Raw genomic sequence first — 16742 nt, forward strand, 5'->3', positions numbered from 1 at the left:
CTGCAGCTGGATGGTCGACAGTAGCAAGGAGACTTGGTCGTGGGTGGTATAGCCTGGTGGTGTGAGATTCAAGGTTGGCTGTGGCAGACAGGGAAGGGGGAGGGTGCTGTGTAAGTGACAACGTGGAGCAAGGACCAGCGAAATGAGGCGTGAAGAGAGATGGCCACCACCTGAGTAGGCTGCAGGAATGCGTGTCCTCAGGGGAAGGTTAGAGCGGACAGAGAAGGAAGGTTGAGAATGGGGGGTGGGGAGAGTCAGAAAACAAGGTTTCAGAAATCCGAGGGGGATTGGAGGAGGGGTGCAAGAGAATACAGAGAGTCTTACGGGGTAAGAGAATGCAAACATGGAAGAGACAGGTCCGGGCTTCTCGTGACCACAGGCCTAGGGGCAGGGCAGGATTGCAGTGCAGTGGCGACCCTGTTGAAGGCGTCAACACCTGCTGGTCAGGCAGGCTTGAAGTGGTGAAGAGCATGGAGCCTGGCAGCCGCCTTGGATGGAGCCTCGGGCCTGCCATCTACTTAACAACGTTACCTGGAGATGCCGCCTCCGCAAGGCTGGATAAAACTAGTTCCAGGATTTGGAGTCGCAACATGGAGAGCGCTACTTAAAAAGCCCTCCTGCCGGTAACAATTGTTGTCCTCCGGAGATAGCAATTGGTGTGGAACAGGTCGGATGACCTGGGGAGATACTGAACTGCATCTAATGGAATTCTTGGCTTAAATACTTACTTATGACCTTATTGATGTTACTAGCTATATTACTTGTATTCTGCCTATTTTACAAGATTACTGTTTCCTGCATTACTGAACGTGTGACTGAGCCGCTGATAGAAATGAGGCAGGAGCTAGATGGGCCCCAGGCCAAACAGCTGAAGTTAGTCCCCTGTGGACAGAAACTCCATAATAGCAGAAACTCCAAAACCCAGGATGATGGAGGAGGCTGGACCCTGCTCAGATAAGAGATAAAAGACCACATATTCTTCATTCTCGAAGTCAAGGAGACCTCCCCAACTACACATGTGCAGAAAGGCTCCTTGAAGGTCAAAAAGGGAGGGGGGGGGTCACCTCATAGTAAGTGATGTCAACTACCCATCGGCCTCTTCGCTAGAATCCATCTTGGCCAAGAGATGCACAGGCACACAGGGGGGGACCCTGACATATACCAAATACGGACTCAGAACCAGGCAAAGCAAGATGATTGGTCAAAGGAAACCTGGAAGAAATGCCCCATAAATGTGATTCAAACTACCACGAGGGCACGACTCTCTCTCTGAGCCACCCGTGTGTCTATCCACACATACTGTACCCTTTTCCTCCTAATAAACACTTTACTTGTTTCACTACTTTCCGTCTTTGTGGGAATTCTTTTCAGCAAAGCCAAAGGACCAGGTCCTTGTCACTGACCGCTAATCTAGTGGCTAGGATTTGGTGCTCTCACTGCCTCGACCTGACCTCAATCTCTGGCCAGGAACCAAAATCTTGCTTCGAGCTGCCACAGGCCGAGGCCATCTGAGATCAGAAATAACGATGACTTGGGGACTTGCGATGATAGATCAAATATCCAGTTCTATAAGAGCAATGATTGCAATAGTGTACCTCTAGAGGAGGGAAGGAGCAACAAGCGGGAACTGTTTCCTGGACCATAACAGACTAGTAAGACAGGCAGTCCAGGGGCTTTTGGCTATTGTTAACAGGGCCTAGTCCAGTAATAGCACATTGAGTGGCCTATCAACGAAATCCTCACCTGACCTGGGAGTGAGCATTCTTAGCAAGTGGCACAGTTTGGTTACGACATGCCCCCTTAGCCTTGGTGGAAATTAAGACTGAAAGGGAAGGGACTGTAAAATAAAGAATTACCCACCATCCAGTTCTACAAGGATCAAGTCATTAGTCTCTATAGTTGCTGACCTACCACCCACCCTGAAAGGGATTCAGGGTGGAGATCAGGATGAGGAGGAAACTGACAGAACCCGACCTCAGAGAGTTAGATATTTGCAAGAGAAAATTTTATGCACCCAGTTTCTTGCATGCTTCCCATACTTAGAAAAGCACTAACACCCTTAACTAAGATATCTGTTCCTTCTGAGTAGCTGTAACCTTTTACCAAGATGTGTGCTTGATTGCACTTACCCCTTCTCTACAATCACATATACTTATGGCTACCAAAGGGGAAAGTGAGGAGGAGAGGGAGAAATTTGGAATTTGGTATTAAGAGATACACACTACCATACATAAAAGAGTGAAACAACAAGGACCTACTGTATAACACAGGGAACTATATTCAATATCTTGTAATAACCTATAATGGAAAAGAACCTGAAAAGACTATGTGATACTGTATAATATATACAGCGTGTATATATATCTGAAAAGGAATATATATTATATATCTGAAGAACATATAATAAAAAGCAAATAAATATATCTGAATCACTTTGCTGTACACCTGAAACACTGTAAATCAACTATACTTCAATTAAAAACAAAAAGTATCACATGGGACTTCCCTGGCGGTCCAGTGGGTAAGAGTCGGCGCTCTCACTGCGGAGGGCCCGGGTTCAATCCCTGGTGGGGGAACTAAGATCCCAAATCCCACAATCCCGCAAGCCACGCGGCCCGGGGGTGGGGCGGGGGAGGAAAGTACATTACCTCTTCGCAACAGTCCTCAGAGGCTTCGGAAAGACCGTCTCCCCGGTTATAACCCTCAGGTGGGCTCGAAGAAAATTTCCCGTTTCCTTCTTAGATTGACTATTGATTCATTGTTTTGTCGGCACACCTTTCAGCGTCCCTTCACCCCCACCCCTCATCCAGACAATTTCCCCCCGCACGTAGATTCCTGCCCCCCCCCCCCCCGCCCCCGCGGCTGCCTCGCCCCGTGCCCGCGCTGTCAGGCTCACGTGGCCAACCTCCACCTCCTAACCACTCTGGGCTGCACCTGTGCCACTGAACTGACCGTAGGGGGCAAAAAACACAGCCAGGCTGATGGGGCTCCCCTTATCTCTCAGTATCCAGGGAAAAATAGACATGCACATTTGCTCTCCGGGACCCAGTAGGCCCTGACACAAGAAGGACCTGCTTTGTTTCGTCTTGTTTTTCCTTATATTTAAGTCTTTTTGTGAATAACTGATAGAAGGGAAAATAAAGGACTGTGGGAAACGACGTTATTAAAATTTGACCCTAGAACTTAAACATAGCCAACTCATGTGCGTATGCGTCCGTACAACAGTAAGATGACGTTAGGTGGTGGGTGGGTGTCCACTCGTAAAAATCTTTCAACGTACCTGTATGTTTGGGGAAAAAGTTGAGAAGAAAAAGAAATGCTGGAAAGCAAAACCTGGTAGAACTCTGTGCGTCTCTCTCGCTCTGGGCGTTTCCCGGGAAAGCAGGCGGAAGGAGCTTTCCGGGTACGCGCTTGTTTCGGTTCCACCGCGAGAGGGCGCACACGGGGAGCAGGAAACGGGCGCGCTTGTGGGCGGGGCATGCAAATTGCTTGGCTGTTTGGGGGAGGCATGGGAGAATAGAAAGCCTAAAAGCCCCCAATAAGTTAAAGGATCTGACAAACTAGGTATGTGTTACAAGTTGTGGCACTGGGGCGCTGTGAAGTCTAGGGAAGAGGGCGGGCATTGGTGTGAGGCTGAGTTTCCTCACCGTGAGCTGAAAGGCGAGAGAGAAGAGGGGTGTGCTGGCGAAGGGGCTGACGGCGGTATCGCTTCTCGGCCTTTTGGCTAAGATCAAGTGTAGTATCTGTTCTTATCAGTTTAATATCTGATACGTCCTCTATCCGAGGACAATATATTAAATGGATTTTTGGAGCAGGGAGTTGGAATAGGAGCTTGCTCCGTCCACTCCATGCATCGACCTGGTATTGCAGTACTTCCAGGAACGGTGCACCCCCTTGGGGGGGAACTAGAAAGGTGTGCAAAGGAAGAGAAATGTATTTCTTCAGATTTACAAAATTACCTACGTTTTACTTCTTCAGAATTATGAAATTACATGATCTTACTTCTTCGCGATTATAAAATTATATATACATCTGCAGATGATGCAGAGCGGTGAGGCAGTAGGTACTACTGCTCCGTCTGGACTAGCACTCTTTTCGTGGAGGAAGTGCCATTGGTTTTTCGAGCTGCTGCGCCTGCAGGGAAGTGGGTTGAGGCTTTGGCCATGCCTGCACGCGCGGAAAACTCCCTGCCTTTTCGTGGACCGCGTCATGGTGGCAGCTGCTGCTTCGTGCTCACTTGTTCGGCTCCGGCAGCGAAGAGACAAAATTCTCCGTCCTTGAGGAAGGCTCTAGCCGTATGCGGGTGGGGGGCCCCGTAAGGTGGGCTCGGCCCCCGTAACTCATGCCCATCGGCATGCGTTCCTGTCTCGTCCACCAGGCAAGCAGGCGCCCTGGAGCGCCACTTTCTTTCTTGACAGGTAGCGATTAACCGGTAGCGCCCCACGCGCGCCACTCGTTCGAGGTTACAGCCGCTCCCACCGAAACTGAGCCCACCTTCCTCGGAGCAGCGGCTGCCCCTACAGCTTCGTCCGTTAACCGCTCCAGGCTACTGCACGCACGCGCGCTGCCGACACAATCCCGTGCGGCGGCGGCGCAGCGCAGAGGTGTGGAGCCAAGCGGCGCAGCAGGACCGAGGTCGCAGACGGGTGAGGGAGGAGTAGTGGAGATCGCTGCACTTCCCAGCAGCCACGGGTGAGAGCGATCGCTCCTCAGGCTGCGGCTTTAGTCGTGTCTTCCTGTTCCCCCACGCGCCCGCAGTGCCAGGGACGCGCGGAGGCAGTGGGCGTGTGAAACGACGTGGCACAGCTACGCAGGGCAGCCCTCGGATGCCTGAGGTAGGACAGGGGCCAGTAAGCTACCTTGCGGACGGCAGAGCGGAGGGTAAGTGACACAGCAGAGTCTCTACCGCTGCGGTGGAAGCATCAGCTCACGCACGTGCTGGGCAGCAAGGGGCGGTGAGACTGCAGCTGTACCGGCGGCGGCGGCGGCGGCGGCGGCGGCGGCGGCGGGAGGGAACTCAGGAAGGAAGTGACGCCAGCGCCCGCTGCCACCCTCTGTGGGAGGGGCCAATTAACCTGCCCAGCGTCACGCTGCGCCCGCGTGTAGGTCGAGTTGGAACTCACTGCCGCTTAGCGCTAGCGCGGCGCCGGGCGGCCTCAGCGGGCGCGCTCGCTCCACCGCAGTGGCAGCGCTGGGGTGTAGGTTTTGAGATCGGGCTTCACAGCGGCAGGGGAGAAAGACAAGAGAAGAGAGGCCGGGGGGAGGGGGGTGCCTGTATTTCTCGCGCCTTATTAGGTCCACTTCCTTTTTTTTTTTTTTTTTTTTTTTCTCCATTCTTCCTGTAGCACTCTGATGAGAAGGTACGTCTGCCCCCGCTGAGGAAGTGGACGGAGGTCCCTGCGGAGGAGCTGAGTCTTCTCCACAACGAAGAAAACAAAAGAAAACAACAGTACTGAACCCACACTGCCTGCGTCGAGGAAGAAATAGACTGCTGCCAGGAAAGAGGAACGCGTCTCTCAGTCTACGTCGGGCGTAGGTCGACAGAGCCTACCGCACGTTGGCAACGGGAAGAGGAGAAGGTGCTCCTACAGCTTCCTTCTGCCTCTTCCCCACCCCGCTGCCTCGGCAAGCTCTAGGGCTCTTGGGCTTCAGTGGAGAGAAAAACCAGTGCACTGCCTGGCGTGCCACCTCTGGTCAAGATTGCAGGCTCCAGGAGCCAACCCGCGTTTTCCCCTCAAACGAAGCACGGAAAAGTAGATCAGAGAACTTCCCCGGGCACCAGGCTCCCACAAGCGGGAAACCAATTAAAAAAACAGCCTCTGCACCCATGCTAAAACTTAAGAATCACAACGTGGAAGCCAGTATCTGCTTTTCACACAGTGGTTTCAGGGCGCCTGCTTGCCTTGCGGACGGGGCAGGAACGCATGCCGATGGGCATGAGTTACGGGGGCCGAGCCCACCTTTCGGGGCCCCCCACCCGCATACGGCTAGAGCCTCCTCAAGCACGGAAGCGTTTGTCTCTTCGCTGCCAGAGCCGAACAAGTGACCACGGAACACCAGCTGCCACCATGACGCGGTCCATGAAGGGGCGGGGAGTTTCTGCACGTGCAGGCACAGCCGGAAGACTCAACCCACTTTCCCTGCAAGCGGGGCACGTAGAAATACCAATAGCACTTCCTCAATGGGGCGAGCGCTAGCACAAACACGACAGCAGTGCTTGTTGTCCCATGTCGACGCCATCTGAAAAAGTAAACCATAACTTTGTACCCCCGCAACCCACATACTGAAGAAATATACTTCTCTTCCTTTGCACACTTTTGTGGTCCCCAAAGGGGGTGCACCGTTCCTGGAAGTACTGCAATACCAGGTCGATGCGTGGAGTGGACGGAGCAAGCTCCTATTCCTACTCCCTGCTCCAAAAATCCATTTAATATATTGTCCTCGGATAGAGGACGTATCAGATATTAAACTGATAAGAACAGATACTACACTTGATCTTAGCCAAAAGGCCGAGAAGCGATACCACCTCGCTCCCTCTGGCCGTTGCCGTCCTCCCTTCATCCCTATTCAAGCCACGGTGAGCGCCCTCATCCTCACGCCTCGTCTGACTCCTTTTGCGTCGTCCACAGTGCTATCACTAGAGACCTGTGCAGACTTTCTGTTCTCTACCTTTGTGAGGAGAAATTCTGTGTACTTGATTGTCCCGTCATTCCCGCGCCGAACAGCCATTTCTAATCTGCATGCTCCGCCTTCTGTCGCCCGAGGACGCGCGGCTACCGCGGGCGGACTCCGCCCTCCCCCTCCGGACCGGCTCCTCGCGCCCGGAACCCAGGCCGGACCCGGAGCCCGCCTCCTGGCCTCCTGGCCGGTGCACGTCCTGCCGCAGACCCGAGACAGGGGCGGCAGCCGGAGAATGCGAGGGGAGCGCTGACACGGTAGCAGCTGTCACGGTTCGAGCCCCAGAAATCAAGAACTTGCTTTTGCCCACTGCTCTTCCCCCACGCACGCACTGCACATTCAACAACCGTTCAATGAGTAAGAGCGCCTCCTCCACGCTTAGCCAGTGCCCGACACACGCCACGATTACGGCGGCTCGTCAGCCGCCGCCGCCACCGCCACCACCACCACACCCACCTCGCCCCTCCTTGCTCGGGGCCGCTCTGCTCGCGTCGGTGTTCTCTCGCCCGTCTTCTGCCCGACGGTTCGGGTCCCCTGGGGGGCGTCCTGAGAAGGGATGTCCTGGGTGACAGTCGTTGGAATGCAACACTGCCCGTCGCAAATCAATAACTTAGCATCTCCGTTTTCGCAGCGTGATTCACTCCCGCGGAGTTTGCTCAAATCGACGTGCACGGCCTGAAGGGCCTGCGAATCGCGCCCGGCCCCCGTGCACGGCGCTCTGCGGAGGCCGGTCGCGTGCCCTTGTGCCCTCACGGTGGTGCAGGGCCGTCGCGGTCCCAGCCATCCTCACTGCAACGGAGCCTGGAAGCTCGGGAGATCACGAACGGTGACCGGAAGAGCAGGGCAGGCGTTCCCCGGCAGCGCCTCTTTCCCCAGCCTCGCCAACAACCCCACGTGGCATCAAACCTGCGAATGCTTTTTTGGTGCGGGGTGGGGAAAGGGGGAGGGGTCGATCTCATAGGTGAAAATGGTACCTCGGCGTAGTTTGGATTTGCAGTTTTCTAATCTTGGGTAAATAAGGTTGAGCGTCCTCTCCTGTTTCAGAGACGCCTTTATTTTCTCTCTGTGAGCTAACTCCTTGTTGGGGGTCTTCGGCCCTTTTCCTCCTGGATTCTCGGATGGGCTTTATCCTAAGGGCGTGGATCTGCAACTTACACATTCAGGGGACTGGCCCTTTGTCTGTAATGGAAGCGGTGACCATTTTCTCCTGTTGGATATCTGGCTTTGGCTTTACTTAAGGTGATGATTCCATTGCTTCAAGGTTTCATGGAAAGTTGTTTTTATATCATCATATGTATCAATTAAAAACATATCTTTCAGATTTTGAGTCGAAAGGACTTATAATTTCCTAAATCTTCCTCTAGGTTTTCTTCTTCTTCTTCTTCTTTTAAATAAATTTATTTATTTATTTACTTTTTGGCTGCATTGCGTCTTCGTTGCTGTGCGCGGGCTTTCTCTAGTTGCATTGAGCGGGGGCTACTCTTTCTTGCGGTGCGCAGGCTTCTCATTGCAGTGGCTTCTCTTGTTGTGGAGCACAGGCCCTAGGCGTGCGGGCTTCAGTAGTTGTGGCACGTGGGCTCAGTAGTTGTGGCTCGCGGGCTGTAGAGCGCAGGCTCAGTAGTTGTGGCACACGGGCTTAGTTGCTCCGTGGCATGTGGGATCTTCCCGGACCAGGGCTCGAACCCGTGTCCCCTGCATTGGCGGGCGGATTCTTAACCACGGCGCCACCGGGGAAGTAAGTCCCTCAATCCATATTTCTTGAATGAATAAACCCCAATGTATACTGTTCATTGGAATCTGATCTCGTGCTGTGGGGGGGATGCCTTGGTAGGAGAGGTGTATGTCGAATGCTTCTACTAGCGCCCTCTTTGCCTTTCCACACTCTACCCCTAGGTAATCCCAAGACTGGAAAGTTCAAATAAAATGATCATCCACTGGATTAATCATGTTTTAAATTTTTCTATAATTTACGATGCTTTGACATCTTGAGGGCCTGCTGGCCTGGAAGAGACTGCCCCTCCCAGGACTAACTAATTCCTAGAAATGCAACCTGCTTGCTTTGGGAGCCTGCCGTTCACGTGCAAAGCAATCTTCCAACACCCGTATCTGCAACTGCCTCCTCTAGTTACTCTCACACTCCAGCTAGTATTTCCCCTGTCCTCTCTCACCCCAGGGCCCGGTACCTCACAACTAGAGAACAGCCCTGTAGCCCAAAGCTCACCGAATGCTATTCTAATGGTCCAATCCGAACCTTGCTCAAACTTGCCTACCCTGCTGCCTCTGCCCATTCTTCCCACCCTCCCCTCCCCTCCCCTCCCCAGGACGATAAAGGCCATATACTCTCCTCTCCTGCCTCCCAACCAAGCAGGCCAGGCCGAGTCCCCCATGTGGCTCGCTGCAGGGTGTGGCGTGCCCTCTTCTCTTGGGAACTGTAAGTAATAAAACTCCTTCAGTGGCACTGACCTCTCCTTGTCAGTCAGTCAGCTGTATACAGTACAACCAACCCACACACCTAAGTGAAAAGCCCATCACTTTTTTTTTTTTTTTTAATATAAATGTATTTATTTATTTATTTTTGGCTGCGTTGGATCTTCGTTGCTGCTCGGGGGCTTGCTCTCGTCGCGGCGAGCGGGGGTTACTGGTCGTTGCGGTGCGCGGGCTTCTCATTGCGGTGGCTTCTCTTGTTGCGGGCTCGAGACGTGCGGGCTGCAGTAGCTGCAGCACGCAGGTTCAGTAGTTGTGGCACACGGGCTTAGTGGCTCCGGGGCCTGTGGGATCTTCCTGGACCAGGGCTCGAACCCGTGTCCCCTGCACTGGCAGGCGGATTGTTAACCACTGAGCCACCAGGGAAGCCCGGAAAGCCCATCATTTAAACCTACATTCCGGGTGGATCTTCGTGGCTCTCAGCGGGAGCTGCCCTCCCGCTCGATCCTTTTCTGCCTGTGGATACTGACATCAGGAACCATGAGGACAGGAGTAATGCTGGAGACACCAAAAGAAGCCGGGGAAAGTAGAGACGGAAGACAGAAGACTCAAGTTACTGTTCTCCTTGTGCCTTGAGGGTGGCGTGGAAACGGTCTGGGAACAGCAAGAGGAAGCTTGGATACCCCCTCCGCTCCTTTCCTAGTTTCTACAGACGGAGGAATGGGGGGAGAGAGGCCCCGTGAGAAGGCTGTGGGGCAGAAACTATGCTCTCCGGAGCACGCCAAGTTTGAGCAAAAGCACAAAACTCCACTTAGAAAGAAGGCAGAAGAGAGAAGAAATTCTTAGCCCAAGAACAGGGTTTAAAACATGGCGGAAATGAGAGAAAAATGGAGAAAGGGACGTTCAGTTACTAAGAGGAAAAGAAACGGAGAGAAACGGCAAGGTGAATGCGAAAACAGCCACAGCACACAGAGACATGGTAGGGCAGTCAGTTTCTCCTGGTCGTTGGTCTGTCTGCCAAACGGCACTGATGAACCCTCCCAACGCTGAAAAGTGGGAAATCGTGAGAGAGTTCTCACTGTCCTAAGCGGTTCGTCTCTCAAGCCGACCAACTACCCCCTTCTTCTGCAGATACCGCCTATCTCATAGGAACAAGCCTGCAAGAAAAACAGACGCAAGAAGTTTTTAAAAACACTATTGAGAATGGAAAGGGACTGGGCCTCTCAGACAGAAAAAGGTTCGCTAAAGCAGCGTATAGCGGGGGATAACACAGAGCTCTTACTTTCTAAACATCAGTTACTACCCCCGGGGGGGATATGCACCAGGCCTGGAAACACTGCAATACCAGGTCGATGCGCGGAGTGGACGGAGCAAGCTCCTACTCCAACTCCCAGCTCCAAAAATCCACTTAATATGTTGTTCTCGGGTAGAGAACGTATCAGATATTAAACTGATAAGAACAGATACTACACTTGATCTTAGCCAAAAGGCCGAGAAGCGATACCCAGCCCCCTGGCATCGCTGTCACCGTCCTCCTCTCATCCATATTCGACTCAGTGTGACCCCTGTCACTGCTCACTCGAGGTCTCACTTCCTTTGCTTCGGTGACAATACTGTGGGTGGCACTACACCACACTCTCGTGCAGATGTTTTATTCTCTACATTGTAGAAGAGGAATTCTGGATCTGTTGCAGCTTCGTCGTTCTCGGGCTGAAGCGCCATTTCTGATTTGCATGCCCCGCCCCCGCCCGCCCAAGGGGGGCGTGGCTCCGGCGGGCTGACCTTATCCTCTGGGCTGCTGCGGGGGAGCTCTTCTTTGGCATCAATGCAAGCGGACACAAAAGACCGAACCGTAGGGGATTCCGGGTGGGCGGCTAGAGGGGGCTGTGGGAGGAGCCGTCGGCTGAGAGTTTTCCTGAAGACGAGGTCGCAAGACACATTCGCTAGAAACGCCCAGACTGCATATGTGTTAAATAGGCCTCCGCTTCGTAGGGTCGGGTGGGGGACTCATTCTGAGTCCGGGGAGCGGAAGATCTAGAGGGGGGCTTCCCAGGGCCGGTGGGTTCATCTCCCTGCCAGGCGGAAGGCGGATGGCCCACAGTGGGGAAGGGAGGAGGTGTGTGGATGTGGAGGGCCGGGCTGAGCAGCTGGAGGGATTCTCTCCAACTCAAGCGCCTGCGTCCGTCGGTGCTTCTACGAATGAACCCAGATGCCGGGCTTCCTACAGAAAGCTTCCTCTGCCTGAGACCTCCTTTCCCTACACCTCCTCCTCACCTGTCTAATTCTTAACGCAGAGCCTCTGGGCTCCGCTTGGGCTTCAGCTGCCCCAGCAAGCCTTCCTCGTGGGCTCTTCCGCACCCCACCCCACCCCAGGATGATTGCGGCCCTCCTTTGTATTTCATCCCACCCCGGACTTCAAGTCCACCATTCACCACTCGTTGGGGGCAGTCCTTTATCTCCGCCACTGAAATCTGAGATCCTTGAGGGCGGCGACCCTCGTCAGCACTTAACCTCTGTATCCCAGCACTAGCCCAGTGCCCGGCCTGTAGGAGGTGCACAGGAAACGTTTGTTGAGTGAACAAAAGGTGTGCAAAACAGACTGAATCGGGGAAGCACTTAGGAGGGTCCTGGCCCGATCCAGGGCTGAAGAGGGGAAGATCTGGCCTGGGGTGGCAGGACACCAGAGAGGAGAGTGACTGCCAGGGACGCTCTGGGCATCAAGGACCGTAAATAGATTAAGGCCTCTGGCAAAGCGGGGATAAAGTTTCGCAGCGGCAACGCTTCTCTGTGGCAAAGGCTGCAGGCTGCCCAGGCAGCGTAAACCTTTTCCATCCCCCTTCCTAACAGAGCTTCACTTTAGTTGGGGAGTTTCTATTTCTTTCACTGGATCTCAGAAGAGCTAGAAGGTATCACTGATGTAGGACTGAAACCCAGTGGGTCGTTTCACCCTGCCGCAGGGAAAGCCTGATGGCGGGGGCTGCCTGAGCCCTTCCCAGAGCCCGCCCCTCTGCCGAGCGCTCCGTGTGTATTAACTCATTTGATTCTCCCCATAACTCCACGGGGTGGGTATTAGTAGTATTATCCGGGGCCAAGACTAGGTGAGGCCAGTGAGAAACTAGCCTTCGGGGCGGGGAGGTGGGGGGACATTTAAGGGAGTGCCGCCCCGAAACGCTCTTCAGCAATCAAGATAAGTACTATTTTGATACAATTCATCTTACCTGGATTCTAAGATAATCGAGAGATTTATTTTGATTACTGGGTTTTTGGTGCTCCCTGAAATTTTTTGGCCAAGACAAGCGCCTCACTCGTTTCCCTCCACTCTCATCCCCATTCTGTTGACCTGAGCGGTCACAGCCACTAGCCACTCGCAGCTGGGGAGCGCTAGGAAGGTGGTTCCTCCTAATCCATATGTGCTGTTAAGTGTAAAATACACATGGGATTGCAAAGGCTTAGTATTAAAAACTGTCAAATATCTCCGTAATTTCCGTATTAATTACGTGTTGAAGTGATATTTCAGATATCTGTTTTTGTTTTTTGTTCTATTTTTGTGGCCGCGCCGCAGCTCCCGGTAACCCCGACCAGGAATCAAACCCGGCCCCCCCACCCCCGACTCCTAACCACTGGACCGCCAGGGAACTGCCAAAGTATCTTGAGTTAAAGAAAACATTAAACTGAATTTCACTCGTTTCTCTTTATTTTTTAACGTGCCTAAGAATATTTAAAGTTAAGAATATTTAAAGTGTGTGAGGGAATTCCCTGGCGGCCCAGTGGTTAGGACTCGGCGCTTTCACTGCGGGGGGGGGGGGGGCGGGGGGGGGCGGGGCGGGGCCCGGGTTCCATCCCTGGTCGGGGAACTGGGATCCCGCAAGCCACGCGGCGCTGTTAAAGACTGAAGTGCTGCTGAGAGGCCAAGCAACTTGCCTAAGGTCACACAGCTAATGTGAAACAAAGTCAGGATTTGCATTCAAGCATCTCACTAAACACTGGGGCCTCGGTTTTTTTTTAATTGGGGATCATGATTTTTTAACTGGGGATAATGATAATGCTTCTCTGATTAGGGGACTTGTGAAGCTACGCGTGGAAATGCAAGCCCATGGGAATGTCTTGATAAGTACACTCTAGGGAAAGTCACTTCTTGCCTGTAAAACAGAAATAATTCCATTTTACAGTGCTGTCAACTATCTCCACCTACCCACCCGGAGCTATTCCTGTTTCACATCCCACTTCACCTGGTCTTATTTCTCTGCCGGCTGCCAAGTCGTTATTGACACCTATGATTGTCACGTGGCATAGTTATACACATAGATACGGACACACAGACACATAGGTATGTAGGTCTACTCACGCATATACAGATATGAGTGCTGTACTGCTTTTCACCTTGATGGTAAAGGCTTTGTTTGCTGCTCTTTCCTCAGCACCTGTGGTAGTGCTCCGTATGTACTTGGCACTCGGTGAATATTTGTTGCACGAATGGATGAAGGTCAAATGAGACAATGTGTGATGTGCTTGACAAGGCTCTTCAGGCACCCCCCCCCCCCATCCCATGAGCCCTGTTCAGATCTGTGTGCATCAGACCACCTTCTGCTCAACTCATTTGGCTTCCCTGAGAAGGGGTGGCTGTGGTCCAAACACCCCAACCATCTGTTCATCTCTCACTGGCCTCCTCCTTGTCCTGCTTGGTGTTCTGGCCATCTGGGCCGGTGTCTTAAGTCCCCATCCTGGGTTGGAGGCGCCCTGAGGGCAGGAATGGCTTCTGGCCTGCCTCTGTCTACTCCCAGCACCTGCCCCGGGGTGTCACATCACTTACAGGTGATTTATGACAAAACAAGTAAGAATAAATATTTGCAACCCCAATCACAGAAAAAGTACTTATCTTTCTAACACATAACGAGCTCCTAGAAGTTATTATAAAAGAACGACCATTCAATAGGGAAAAAATGGGTGAAGGCCAGGCACAGAAGTATTTTCCATGTCACAGAAAATAAAAAGTGGCTCTAAATAAATTCCCTCATCTCCCCCCCCCCCCCCCATTCTTATCCTCCCGCCCGGGCCCGCTGGCTGCCCTGACCGGGACAGTCTGGTCAGCTTCCAGGTCAGGAGGCCAACATGAGCGTTGCATCAAGGAGTTCCAGTCCAGAGGCCAAGAAACCGTTCGTGGGGCTCAGATCTGCTCACCGACGGTTTGTTAATGCCTCTGTGTGTGAGCCAGGCACTGCTTATGGCACATTCCTGGTCACAATCTCATTTTACCTTTACAGTACCCTGAGGAAGTGTTATCACCCCCAAGTCTCAGAGGGGAGAGAGGCTGCCTGACTCACCCACGAGGCTTCCAAAGGTCTTCCAAGGGCAGAGGTCTTCCCCCGAGGCCAGGCAGCCAACGGTCAGGCACAACCCTTGGCTCATCCATTCTTCTCTCTGGCAATGATTTGCTGAGTGCCTCTGACAAGCCAGAGCTGTTAAGAGTTTGGGGTTATAATAACAGATCTCTGTTGTAGATTTACAGGAGAACATTGAAAGTACTCATCGTCAGGGAGAATATACAGCCTTTAGGGTCACTTTCTAGTAATCGGTTCTAGGCCCTTGCTGCTCAAAGTGCGGTCTGTGACCAGCAGCATCCGCATCGCCCAGGAGCTGGTGAGAAACGCAGGATGCAGGCACCAAGTCAGACCTCCGGTCTTAGTTTGATGGGGCTGCCAGGGCTGCCAAAACAAAATGCCACAGGCTCGTGGCTTAAAGAACTGAAATGTATTTTCTCACCGTGCTGGAGAGACTGGAAGTCCCCGATCAGGGTGCCAGCGTGGCAGGGTTCTGGGGAGATCCCTCTCTTGGCTTGCAGATGGCGGACTTCCCTCCCTCTCCTCACGTGTTAGAGAGAGAGAGAAAGAACAAGCGCGCTGGTGCCCCCACTCATTGGGGAGCTAATCCCAACAAGAGGGCCCCACCCCTCCTGACCTCTTCTTAACCTCATTGGCCCCAGAGGCCTCCCCTCCCACTAGGGCTTCAAGATACGAACTTTGGGGGCACAATTCAGTCCGTGACCCCTACTGAACAAGAATCTGCATTCCAGTAAGGGCCACAGGGGAGCCCTGTGCACATTAAAGATGGAGAAGCACTGACTTTGTAAGTCACACACACTGGAAAAAAAATGGCACTGGGTGGTCAATGTGTACATATTACTCTGTATGTTTTCTGGGGAAGACTACACTGGCTTCCTGGGCCACACTAACAGCTATGAGACATAGAGGACTGTGTGGGTGCCAGTCCCTTGGCTGAGCACTTCACACACTTCATCTTACTTAATTCTCATGATAACACCAGGAGATAAGTATCTCCATCCCCTTCTACAGAAAAAGACGTTGAAGCTGACAAGAGATGAGAGCAGTGTGCCCACGGCCTTACGGGGGTCTACGCTAAGGCCAGGCCTGCAACTGCTCTCCCACGTCAGTGATGGCGGTAAAGTGGTCCCCCGACCAGCAACATTCTCAGCCCTTGAGAACGTGTTAGAAAGACACATTCGTGGGCCTCAGAGCCCGAGACCCACTGAATCACAAACTCCGGAAAGAGATCTCAGCACTCGGTCTCATTTACGGTTGGCGTTGTGTCTGCACGGCGGTGCGCCGGTTTTTTCCGGGCGCAGACCACTCTTTCTCTTTCACCGTGGTGAACGAAGAAAAGAGCCAAACCACACAGAAACAAAACAGGGGGCACAGTCAGCTGCGACTCGTTAGGCTTTCTCTCCAAACAAGAAAGCAGCGGCGCCCAACGCTGGCCAGTGGGGAACTCGTGGAAAAGTTCCCAGTAAGAGTGTTGTTTCTCTCTCTTCCCCAACTAGTCTTACTTCTTTCCGGAAAGAACACGAACACCCCGTAACTTATACACTTTGATCTACAGGAGCGAAACCAACCGAAGGAACTTGGAAAACACTACTGAACAACAAAAAAGCAAAGACACTTCAATCCTCCAAACGTGGAGAATTTATTTAACCAACCGGGAAACAGACAAAAAAACAGAATCACGGCTCTTTCTTTCTGAACTCGAGGTATTTCCCCCGGAAGGGTGCACCACTCCTGGAAACACTGCAATACCAGGTCGATGCGTGGAGTGGACGGAGCAAGCTCCCACTCCAACTCCTGGCTCCAAAAACCCCTTTAATATGTTGTTCTCGGATAGAGAACGTATCAGATATTAAACTGATAAGAACAGATACTACACTTGATCTTAGCCAAAAGGCCGAGAAGCGATACCCAGCCACCTGGCTTCACTGTCACCGTCCTCCTCTCATCCATATTCGACTCAGTGTGACCCCTGTCACTGCTCACTCGAGGACTCACTTCCTTTGCTTCAGTGACAGTACTGTGGGTGGCACCACACCACACTCTCGTGAAGAGTTTTTATTCTCTACATCGTGGAAGAGGAATTCTGTACCTGCGGCAGCTTCGTCGTCCTCGGGCTGAAGCGCCATTTTCAATTTGCATGCCCCGCCCTTTCCGCGCGGGTAGGTGGAGCCGCGCGGGTTGATCGGCCCAGTCCTCGGCACCGCCTCTGCGCGCATGAGCGGAGGCTGGGCTGGGGCGGACCTCTTCTTTGGCACCAGCTCTCGCGTAAAGACAGAATTCAGGGGAATTGGGGTTGGGAGA

The 16742-nt window shown here is 52.9% G+C and overlaps 4 non-coding genes across 4 annotated transcripts; 1 reads left to right on the plus strand and 3 right to left on the minus strand.

Annotated features, from left to right (window-relative positions):
• Window positions 1-3704: 3704 nt before the first annotated feature.
• Window positions 3705-3895, plus strand: LOC118889483. Its single transcript, XR_005018542.1, has one exon. It is a non-coding gene; the product is annotated as a U2 spliceosomal RNA (small nuclear RNA).
• Window positions 3896-6330: 2435 nt separating this feature from the next.
• Window positions 6331-6521, minus strand: LOC118889484. Its single transcript, XR_005018543.1, has one exon. It is a non-coding gene; the product is annotated as a U2 spliceosomal RNA (small nuclear RNA).
• Window positions 6522-10413: 3892 nt separating this feature from the next.
• Window positions 10414-10604, minus strand: LOC118889487. The gene has a single exon (XR_005018545.1). It is a non-coding gene; the product is annotated as a U2 spliceosomal RNA (small nuclear RNA).
• A 5552-nt stretch (window positions 10605-16156) lies between these two features.
• On the minus strand, window positions 16157-16347 carry LOC118889485. Its single transcript, XR_005018544.1, has one exon. It is a non-coding gene; the product is annotated as a U2 spliceosomal RNA (small nuclear RNA).
• Window positions 16348-16742: the final 395 nt, after the last annotated feature.

This window comes from Balaenoptera musculus, unplaced genomic scaffold (genome assembly GCF_009873245.2).
Source record: "Balaenoptera musculus isolate JJ_BM4_2016_0621 unplaced genomic scaffold, mBalMus1.pri.v3 scaffold_112_arrow_ctg1, whole genome shotgun sequence".
NCBI classification, from domain to species: Eukaryota; Metazoa; Chordata; class Mammalia; order Artiodactyla; family Balaenopteridae; genus Balaenoptera; species Balaenoptera musculus.